The sequence below is a fragment of the Nilaparvata lugens genome, chromosome 3 (assembly GCF_014356525.2).
Source record: "Nilaparvata lugens isolate BPH chromosome 3, ASM1435652v1, whole genome shotgun sequence".
Taxonomy (NCBI): Eukaryota; Metazoa; Arthropoda; class Insecta; order Hemiptera; family Delphacidae; genus Nilaparvata; species Nilaparvata lugens.
In genome coordinates, this window is record NC_052506.1 from 36,725,457 (window position 1) to 36,737,949 (window position 12,493).

General features: G+C 35.0%; 1 protein-coding gene across 1 annotated transcript in view; it reads right to left on the minus strand.

The window, feature by feature from the left end:
• The window catches only part of LOC111055663 (agrin), a 363,044-nt gene that overhangs the window by 157,706 nt on the left and 192,845 nt on the right, over positions 1–12,493 (minus strand). The window lies entirely within an intron of this gene.

Genomic DNA, 12,493 nt, shown 5'->3' on the forward strand with positions numbered 1-12,493 from the left:
TTCAGTTACAATTCCTGTCCTCCCCTCCAGCATTTCACCCTTCACTCAGCCTAATTCCCTGTTCAAACGTTGCGACTCTCCTCCTTTATCTCGAAGAGACAACTTTTATAATTGGAATCTCTGAACTGCTCTTCAAATAGAATGAATTCCATGCCATTATTGCAGCAGCGGAGCAATGCCAGTGAGTGGACAGGGTCGGAAGAAGTTTAATTGTTTTGGTATCGAGATCTCCAAGTCTGGCACGTCAACTCCGACATTGTCGGCGGCTATCTGGGCACTCACAGACTCCCTCTGCTCTGCCAATTGTGACAAATGAAGTCGCTCTGCAATTTATTACTATGTTCCCATTATAAATCGCACTATCAAGATCAAGTCCAGTTCAGCACGAAATGATTATAGTTGAGTATTGCGCAAGAGCTGAGATTCTGAATATTATTGGACAACGTTTTTATTCATGTCATTCATATTTTATTCCTCAATTGAAAATCATTCATGATGGAGAATACTCTAGCAATGATGAGCAGAATGAGGTTGGTAAATTGTTGATGATCTATCAACTATCACTTTAACATGGTAGTCTGGTATGAAAATGTAACTAATTATTTGAAATCTAGCCCATTGTAGTTGAGAAACAGTTCTAATTTTCACTACCATAACTCGATTTAACTTTCTCATTTCACCTTCATAATTTCATAATTATTTCAGAGTTTTATTCTGACGATTAAACCTGATGGATAAACCATGCTTAGCTCCATGGCGTTACTTCCCGTTTGAGCAGCATGATCACCCAAATAGGGTTAAAATAATCATTATTTTATTCCAAAGTCTTTGGATAGAGTTATCGAAAGAGGTAATAGAATATTTATCTAGATCATTGAACTTGATCAATGTTAATTTTTTGGTATATGAACTAAGAAAAACTGTAAAACGGAGTTGAAGAGTAGAAATGTGTTGTGTTTTTTCCACTCCTCAGAAGGAACAGCTCTGAGTAATCTTCAGATTTAAGAGGACGTGACTAACTTGGGATGACATTTTCTTCAAGGAATAAATGCAAGAAAGGAGTTGAGAGTGCATGTTTCAAGTGACCTTGTAGCAAAATTATTACAGAGTGTATTTTATACTTTAACGTCAGATTTGAACTTGCTATCTCCGGGAAATCACCTCCTATCAATATATCAAGATTCCCATGATTTTATCATTGACAAACAAGTGATTATCAACAAAATTGATGCTGAATAACTCATTGATAGAGGAATTAGACTAATGAGCATTATCATCTCTTACTAGTTTGATTGCTTCAATTACATAACAATAAATTTCAAGAAATAGCTCATATAATTATCATATGGGTACAAAAATGTATAATGATAAGTTTTCAATGGATTTGACAAAAGTGCTCTTAGAAACTGACACTTTTATACAACACAAACTTGTATCAAAAGATGCAATGCATTCTCAATGTTTTCTTTCCCCTCGTACGTAAACCAAATAATAAAAAGCAGATTATGACAGCTTTATCTATAATATTACTTTAACAACTTTATAAAAACATTTTTAGCAATTGAAAAAACCGTGTACATTCACTATTGACTATATGGAATCAGGCCATAATCATTTGGAACTGTTTCGAATAATTTACAATCATTGTTTGGAATTTTGCGTGAATATCTCTTTGAGAATGAGTTGAACTGAATGAAGATTTCAAAACTCCTCATAACCGATTAGAAAATCATGTTTATAGTTTCAGCAGAAACCAGAAGCTCGAACAGATTTCAATCCGCAAACAGAATTCTACCAAGAAGAATTTTGTTTATATATATAAATACTAACAGGTAGCATGCTCGTTCATTTCACCCCTCAGAGACACACGAATGCCACACTGCATGTATATTGTATAATTTTCTTCTCCGGTGATTCCAGTTTGCAACGAACACAGCTAGTCTAGTTTTGACGAAATTGGAATCGTGTGATATGTTCCTCAGAACATCTTGAATTCAATTACAGAGATTGTGCCGGGGAATTCAGGTCAGGTGTGGGGGTGGAATATGACATGGTTGTCGGTGTTTCAGTGTTAGTGGTTCAAACCATGCCTCAATACGAGGAGAGACAGGCAACGCAGGAAAGTAGAAAGGGTAAAACAAGATGATTTTGTCGTACGTGCAGTTGTTGGCGAATTTAGAATTTGGTTTGCCGCAACCTCCACTCCATCAAAGACTTAATCTTGCACGAAATTTACAGACTGCTATCAAAGTTGTCTCCCTGTCTGACTGTGCACAGTAAGTTCTTATCATAAGAGACATTTCATAGAAGATGGAATCAATTAGCTGTTGAGTATTATCATCCTGTTACAACTTTAATCCTACACAACTGAGCTCAACATCATGCTTTGCTATTATTTACTGAAAAGTGGTTGTTGTTGGGAATTGACTTTACAGCTCAACTTAGAATTCTTAATAGATTTTCTCTGAATCTCTTCTCAAATTTGTCTTGACACCTTTTAAATTCATGGGAATACTTCATATTCATGAATCAATTCCATTTGAATAGAATGTGACACTTTATGGAAAGTCCAGACAGAAATAAAAGTTTATAGAGGTTATCAGCAAATAGAGAATAATCCAATTCACTTTTTCATTATCTCTATTGTATTTTGTATGTATGATTGTATACATGAATTATCGGAATAAGAATGTTTGTTCCTATTAATTCCCATTAGTCTCCTATTAGTTCCCTTAATTCTTGATCAGTAGATTAAAAGTGAACTCGTCGCAAGAATCATCAGGGAACGTTTAAAAATTCTCCATAGAAACATAATAGGCAAGCAATTCCACTTTATAATATAAATAAACGATTAGAAAAAATAATGAATAGATGAAAAATCTATAAATCGTTCTTTTGCACTACTAACTGATGAGACTCTTGAATTCTGGAAGTGAAAAAGTCACTGAATCCACTATACAACCATCCTTTTCGAGAAAAATATTATTTGTGATGTTCAGTTTGATATCATTTTATTATAATTATGATTGTAATACTATTTATTCTTGACAATGAATTGACTTCAGATTTAAGATTTCTTTTCTGGAACAATGGTGTAGATGAACTTGGTATGATACTGTTCAATCTAGCATTCCGTCATTCATAGAGAGATCCAGTTAGCCAGTTGAAACTGCATGACACAGAGCTTTAGATTTCTGATTACTACTTGCGAGGACAATCGACAGATGCACACCGCTGTGTCCCAACGAATGCCTCTCTGCTTCACACATGAATGTGGGACATAATGCTGCAACTGGAACACTGCCCTATGAGAAAGGTGTTTGATGCAGGACGCTGCTTGACCGCAACAAATGCTCCGTGCCGCCATGTCTGCTGCAGGGTTAGTTAGGTTAGGTGCGAGCCTGCGGGATGTAACACTGTACTGCAAATAGCTCGCTCCGCCTGTACTGCGTTTAGCACACACACACCGGCTCAGTGGTAATGAGTGGGTCATACTTTCTGCTCTGCACCCTCTCAAATATTTGAGCGCCAACCGAATATTGTCGGCAACGAAGCCAGTTAACGGAAGCCGACTGGATTGTTTATCTGACTTCAACTCTGCCACCGCAGAAATGATCACATCATTATCAACAACACAGACCGCTCCCACAAACGTGATAATTATTGTTCCCAATGTTTATTTCCAGTATTGCGTATTTTGCAAGACCTCACTTTCCTGTATGGGCATAAGTTAATCATGATTGATGATACAGATATGGTGATTAATTAAGCTCTGGTGAAATGAATGTTCATAATTAGAACTGTATAGATGAAACTACTCGTGAAACTTGAAAGACCTCTCCTTAGATTTGCACGGACTTCCAGCCTGTGTTACGCTTAATACAGTTTCACAAGCTCTGGCTTCTCATATAAGGGAGCATGGGCGATCACAGCTAACTTACGGTTTCTGGATCTTGGAACATCATGATATTCGACATAATGTGGAACTTGATCCTCTAAGTGAAAAACTACATTGCTCTATGACAAGTTTGGATGGATTTTCTTACACGAAAACGAGAGTGACTGAGTAGGAGAATTTATAGAGTTCACCATGGAATAATGATGTTCAAGAGAAAATTTGACTCATATATTCTTAGTAAATTTGTCTCACTATTGCTACCATGTACCAGTTAGAGCTCCCGTTGCTGTTAAAGTATTAAATTCTTATATGTTGCGGTGGAATTTTACGCCCTCCATATTATCATGGCATACTTTCATAGCCTTGAATCCAGAAAAAGTGTTATGTCTTGAGAAAAAAAGTTTTATGTCTTTTATAAGGAGAGGTAATTTTCTGAGTTGGTATAGCAGGTTTTCTGTTCGATACAGGTCTAACTTAAAATTTCCTTCCATCACTTTGGAAAAAAACTGATAGAATTTCTGGATTTAATGCAATGATAGAATCTTCCAACTCTCACTCTCCATGTCATTCCATAGTATAATCATTTCAGAAGGAATAGATCAACTTCTCCGCATGCGAGTTGACACTCGATCGATATTCATATACTTCCTAGTGAGAATCTTTGACCACAGATATTTGAAAAATGGCGAACATAATGAGGTTTGAGAATAATTTTACTGTGTCTGCTGGTGTCTCAATAATCATTCTCATTGTACATTCATTAAAAAAAATCGCTCTTTTCAATAAAGATCATATCTGATCTCCAATATCTCCATCGAAAACTTGGAATAAGATAGGCAAGTTGCTGTTGTAGAATTGTACAATTGGCTAAAACCGATTTTTCCAGTAAGCTTCTACGTTGTGTGTTCAATTCGTTTCATGTCGTATTTCATCGCCATTAAGACCCATTCAGATCTCTTATTTCTGACTTCAGTTGTGAATGTTAAGGAAATTGATACAAAATCATCTTTCACCTTACTTTATTTATTTATTTTTGAAATAAATATACAATAAGAATATTGATCATCAAGCATCTGAAGAGGAAGCAATATGTGTGTGTGTGCAAATTAATCATTACTTGTATGAATCAAGATGTCTATAACTATTGCAATGTTGAACGAAATAAAAATTATGCCCATTTATCAATTTTTCTGCAAATCCAAAACTCACCTACAAACAGTATATTGGATGTCAATGGAGTGTCAGTTACCTGGAACAAAGAAAAAGTTATCAAACATAGAGAAGGTACTTGTCGTATGAATCAATAAAGAAATGTAGAATGTTAATTGATCAATATTGGTTTATTTATTTCATTAATTTGTACAGGCACATAATCAAGTGAATTATTTTATTGGTAGAGAATCGATATGATTATTTCGATTAATATGTGTTTATTTATATCATATTCCATTTTCATTAATTTTATTTTTCCAAGATTTGGACGATTTCTTGCTAAACTAAACAGGCTGATGGGCATGAATCAGAATGTGTCTAGGAATCAAAATTTAATGAATTTATCAATTCTCTTGTAGATCTACACAGGCACAGAATCAAATCAGTGATTTCATTGGAAGAGGATCAACATGATTTTTATTTTATTTGGCGAGATATGCATATTTTGTAGAGGAATTCAATCTGTTTCCTATTATATACATGTGATGAAATATCGAAGCACTCATATTTTGCAACACAGGAATATTTTGAGGAATTGCAATGACCAATGACAGGAAACCATTTGCGAGTGGAAAGAGTGTTCAACAGATAAAATTGATGAACATCCTCCCTCAAGTTTTGTTCTAAATCGATCAACGATGATGCTCGACTGTATAAATATCCAGTTGTTGCTGTACGCCTCCCCATCTCCACCTAATAGACAAGATTAACTTTCTGAACACCGGTGAGCACCAATTTCTATTCTGCAGTGGAAGACACAAATTTGTAAGTCGATTCTAGAGCAGAGCACTTGAAACCTGTAGCGTACATTATGTAAATAAGCGAGCGGGAGGGTGACTGCTGTACAACAATGTTGCTCCATCTCCATGTCACTGCTGGATAGGCTCTCATTTGTAACAGCCTTCACGGCCACTATGCGCTGGCGGTAACCCACAGTACATGCAGCTCCGACCATCCTTGAGTGCCACTCAGCTCTTTCACCTCCGGGGCGAATCTCCCTGAGAGGCATTTAGTCAACAAGACTAATAACTCTGAATGCAGAGCTGTTATCACGTACGATACAAACTGTGCTACAGCTTCGAGAATCAACTCATCATGTAAGCATGCAAAATGATCATCTATGGTGGGAAACATGAAATAAGTTGTGCAATTGAAATAAAAATAAATTGAGAATAATGTCGTACTATGAAATTTTGAGGAATGTGGAAATCGTGAAATATGTGATTTCACCACTACTTTAAACTTTTTGATCATAAGTATTGTAATCTATCATATATTATAAAAAAGATGTAACTCTGATAATTCAGTTTCTAAATTTTTTCTCAAACATTCATACAAACACAGAAACACTGCTAATGTCTTTTCAACATTTTAATAGCATAAGGATAGATTCATGTTCAAAAAAACATAGAATCAATAGAATCAGGAAATTATTGCATTACACAAAATCATGATAATGTGTGCTGTTATTTGTCTATAAGAGAGAAAACCTGATCATTGATATAGAAAGGAAAGCATACATTGTATGAAATTGATTTTTATATCCATGCTACCATTCTAATCCAATAATCATGTACACATCGGCCATTGCCATCCGCCAATTATTTGATCATTGCAATCAGAATCGAGTATTGCCGATACCCAGGAGATATCTTACTCAAGATTGATTGATAATCGGTGCGCGTTACACGCAATTGCAGTGCACATTGCACAGTGCAGCACACGCCTGAAAGCGATCGACTGTCACTTTCAATTTGCACATAATTTGTTAGCGATGGCTTTCAACGGATGAAACGCGCGTTGGATTGAAAAGCATTCGTCCTAATAACTAGTATTGCCAACTGCTGCTGATTCTACTGCTTCTAATACTGCTTTTGCTGATTCTGATGCTTGAGTCGAAGAGACAAGCGCGTTGACGGATCCCATCTAATTAGCAGTAACGCCGCCTTGTTTACGACAATGATAGCGATGACGATGACGTCGCTAATATCCGCTAGCCTGTTATTGATTTCGCAAGACTCCTCACCAGCCAATTAACGGATTGCCTGCTGACTGATTATCTATGGATCGAGGTAAAGCTTCGAGCTGCAATAGAAATCAGAAGGTTCATCCTCAAGATTACGAATAAAGATAAATGAGAATCGGAAATACTATTTGTAAAAGTGAATTGTGAAGAGTTAATTGTTTATTGTTTTCGAAAGAAATTCATGAGGTTTGATGAGAACAAATATACTATTATCCCGGATTCAGAAGTTCAATAGTTATTAGAAGAACTATCACAAGTTTTTTTTTCAAATTGAAAATGTAGGAAAATGCAGGAAGAGGAACAAAATTTATTAAGAGAAACAGGGAACCAAAGATGAGAAAGATTTTGAGAAAAGGATCGAGTAGGAGTAAAATAGAGGTAAAAGGAGGAGAGTGATCATGAGAGAGACTAACAGAGTAAGGATTGTCGAAAAATATAAATATAGAAGAAAGAGAAAATAAGAGAAATATCAGGCAAATAAGAGTTCCGGAAAATGTTTGAGGTTGAAATGAATTCAATAGAACAAGAAAGAAGAGAATGTAATAGCAAGGGAACAGAGAAGTGGAAGGCAGAAGAATAATGACATTTGAGCTGAGTTACAATAACGATTATGATGGAATGGATTATCTTTATCAGGTTATACATCCACAATGAATATGCTTCGCGGTTTGTAATAGTGTAAGATTGTTATGAATCTTACATTTGAATTACTAATTAATGGTTGGAATTTTTTGGTTTTTGTTATCTAGCACAATATCCTTCTTCTACTTTTTGATATCCAAGTTGCAGTGCATTCTGCAATAAATTGATTAATAGAATTGAAGAAGTTCAAGAGGCTCCAGATCGATGAACAATCCACTATTATTACTGAGCGAGTAATTTAGCGCAGATGAGCGTTCCTCGGTGGCATCAGAGGCGACAATAATCCTACGAGATAATGAGTCCGAGGTTGATCATTTACTTTGTTCGGGGTGTTATCTGGACACGCCCATCGACCATAAATTCGGTCAAGTTGAATGTACCATCTGGTTGCCTGAGAAGGAAAAGGAGGAGGATGAGGGGGAATGGAAGGAATATTATGAGGAGGAAAAGGAAGAGAATGAGGAGGAGGTGGAGAAGGAGGAGGTGGTGGATGAGGAGGAGACGGAGGAGAAGAGGAAGAAGAAAAGGTGGGAGGTGCGCGAGGACGCAGGGGACGCCAAGTTTTATCTGGATCTCTGTAAATCAGCAGGCGTTATCTTCTTGGTGGAGGGTGGAAGGTACCGGAAGCTCAGCGGAAGGTGGAAGGCCCTGCTAAAAAGGCCACCGCGCACTTCCTAGGTGGCTTCCATGCTTGATGGCCACCAACTCCATCTGTATTCTAATGTTTACACGCTTCTTCACTTGTCTCGCCATGTCTCCTCAGATGCAAATCAACGTATAACTCTGAAACAACTCTTATCAGCTTCTAGTGATAGTGGACGATGTTTTTTTTTTCAACGTATCTTCTGTTTTTTCTCTTTCCTTATTATACTTCATTGCGAATCCACACAAGATAACATTTCAAGTAAATCTTATTTCTTGTGAGTAGCTCCGGATTTTCAGCAATCAACCCATTAGATATCCCATCATTGTGGGGGAGAATAGGCTCTAGCCGATTCAGACCTTCGATGTAAAATTCAGTCCTTACAAATACAAAGGAATAGTTCACAATAAGGGTTGACATTTATCGTAAAATGTCCCACTATCATTATACTCAGAGATGCATTGACTTCAATTCATAGAATATTAAGTCAATTCCTATTTTAAATTCAAGGAAAGATTTCTTCACTTTTAAATAAATTCTCATGATTTCAAATGTTTGGAATTGTAGGTAATAAGACAATTTGTAGCTATATATCGAATATTTTCTTCAGTGATTTATCATCAATGATTGATGGGAATAAATCCCGTAAGCCAAAGTAATTCCTGCTTCGATCTTCTGAGCTATTGATATTTTTTTACAGAATGAAGATATTATTTTTGTCTCTGCAAAGAATGAATTAATGCGGGATGCAAGCTATTAATATATGATAAAAATACAAGAGCTCTCATTCGATGAAACATACTTTTTTCATTCGCTCTCACATGAAGGAAAATGTTTTGCCTCTGAAGAATGATATATGAACCAAACAAGAAAACCCAATGATTAATAACGATTCAAGCGTTGTGTGTGGTGGAAGCGTGTATGGCACTCACAGTATTGTACTTCTTTTCCCTCACTCGAAATGTCGTGGGCAAAAAAGTGAGGAGAGCCATTTGATATATGTTGTAACGACTAAAGCTTCTGGATTGAAGAATTCTCGGCCTTAGCAAGGACAAAAAGTGGAATGGATAAAGTTTCTCTTGCTCGGACACGCTGTAATCCTTCTGAAAAATCGACTGAGCTCAACTAGCAAATCTCTTGGAGATCCTGTGCAGCTGCAGTCACCATTTTCCCTCCTCCAAAATCTATTTCCTGAATTTCACTAATATCCATGTGCGAAGCCTCAATTGTGCCCTCGCAAAGGAATCCAAAGTTATGAAAAATGATACGTGACCAAGAGAATTATTGATATTCTCTATTTTTGAATTAAATATGATATCACTGAGGTTATCTGAAGTTGAATAACATAAAAATCAGAATTAGAGCATGTTTAATGAATGGTTGGTGAGAGCATTTATCCGATTTCAATATTTATTTATTTATTAATAATAATTACATTACATCAATTTTGGGAATAATCCCATTCGACAGGTAACTTTTCAGTACTAATACTAATACTATAATACATACAATCAAAAAATAATATATTATATATTGTGACATCTTAAAATTATTGAGACCATAAAATAGAATAAATCTAAGTAATAGAATATATTATTATTGTCAGAGGCTAGGAAGAATATCAAATGTACTGTTACCTGATAGCAATGAAGATTATACTTATCAACAGCTGTGACTGAGATAAGAGCAAATACGGCATATTTTGGAAGAATTATTTATTGAAAATTATAATTTATTGCGAATAATTTGTAAATTGTTTATAGTCAAAAAAGTTTGAATCAAATTTAGAGGTTATAACTTTGTTTATGTTAGTGAACAGCTGTTTTGAATGCAATCAAGAAATTAGTCAAAATGAATTATTTGTACTGCTGAACTTACGTTTCAAAACGATGATATAATTACTTCTAAAAACCAATAATTATTGTAATAAGGATAAGAGTTTCAAAATAAAAATATAATTATTATTGTTGAAATAATTTATAAATGGAAATATACAACATGTTAGATATTATGAAAGCGAGCATGGTCACGATACAAACGTTATCATTGATAAGAATTATAATATTCATTTTCTTTTATTTATCAATGTAATAAGAATCTCTTGTATGAAATATTAATATTATATAATAATTATTATAGAATCAACCGCATGGACTGATGTAAAAATCTCTGTAGGCCAATCATAGGTCAGAGAAATGACACCAAAAAGGGATGATATTCAAACATGATATTCTATTTTTGTTATCAGCAACTAGAAAAAGCCTTATCATATGCAGTAACACATTGTATGTTGAATAAGGAGAAATATGAAGAGAATTTAATTACTAATAAGAGGCAGATAATTTAAGTTTATTTATTGTAAAGCAAGAACTATTCTCTTACTCATCTCTGACGTGATGTATCGTCATACTAGTTCCACCAATAGCAACATTCTATGCAAATCAAGTAAGACGGAACTGCTCCGCAAGAGTTTTTCGAGAAGAGAGACACTACTTCCCTTTCAACGCCTTCACTGTAAAGACCTTGTTCTAAAAGTTACCATTTTTCTAGTGAGATTCTTATTTGTTAAATTTATGTAATTTAAATGTTAGCCTATATCTGAGGCAATATTATTCGTTATATTTGTAAAATTACTCTATCAATTGATTACTTCCATGAATCTAAATCTTATTATTCATTTTGTATTAGTGAAGGAAATAATTAATTTATAAAGAAAATCTCCCATGTGCTGAAGATTGAAGTTGGGACGAACCATCGAATCGAAATTAATTCAAAGAAACTACCATACCAAGAAGGATCACGTGAGTTTTCTTTTTATTTTTTGGGGCCCCACCCTTCGCTTCGGAAAGTACAGAAATTACTACAAATTTTTCTTCGCTAATCATAAATGGCCACGTCGAAAGCGCAAATAGTTTAAGTGTACTGAATTATAATTGTAGGTTTTGTGGTCGTTTAACTGTCCTTATCTGCCTGAACCACGACCCTGATTAAATTTCACATATTGTAATATTTTCTAGTTAGATCATTGAAATCATAATTTATCTTTAAGAATCTTTAAACTTTGTAGAAGAACGTGCATGATAGCCCAGCATCATAGCACTAATTCAGATAAGCCTGTCAGCAGAAAATTATTCAAAACCTGTTTATCAAATCTTGAAACTGTACTGTTTATTAATTATTATTACTGTTAATTATATTAATTAATACTATAATTATATTATATTTCAAATTTAATACTTTATTTCCTGAGTTCGATTATTTCTTTAGCCCTTCAGATTTTGTGTTTGGCACGTTTGTACTTGTTAAGCACCGATCAAAAACGATCATTGAAATAATTGATCCAAATCTGGTTCAAGGAACAGATCTAAGTGGAAATATTAAGTGGGGTCAGATCGAGATCATACATTCTCTGTCCTTACCTGCTAATATCTCAGCTTCTATCTGTGCCCTTCATCGTCTTAGGAATAAAAGTTCCTACCGCAGAGCAGAAACAGTTACAGAGTAAAAAATCATACAATAGAGCCTGAAACTTGGAAAGATTCTGTCCGCGAAGTATCTTCCGAACGGCATTTGGTATATCAATCCTAGCCTAGACCGTCGGAATTTATTAGTGGCGCAATCCCGCAAATTATATGCACCAAGTTCCTTGCTCGACCTGTTTGATTTTGTGCACTGTCCACAATACAGGTAATAATTTAAGGTCTCTGAATCTGATGTCTAGCAATTGCTACACTACGACGCATCTTGCGAAGAACATTATTCTCATAGATATAGTCATTGAACAGATCAAGGGTGTGCAGGAGTTTGTGCCTCCCGCGATTTGGACTATTAAATTAAATATTATATTGAATCTCTCAGTCTGGTGTTCAGTAGAATTCATACACATACTCATAAATTTGAGATTACAACACCGAGGGTTCAGTATAGGATTTTATACCTGTGTGAGGCATTTAAATAAAAAATAACCCCACAATATATATAGAAAAAAATCAATTTTCTTGTTGATAAAATTATGTGAATAAATATCTGCTTGAATAGAATGACTGATTTAATGTTTCGAATGTTTGTTGGC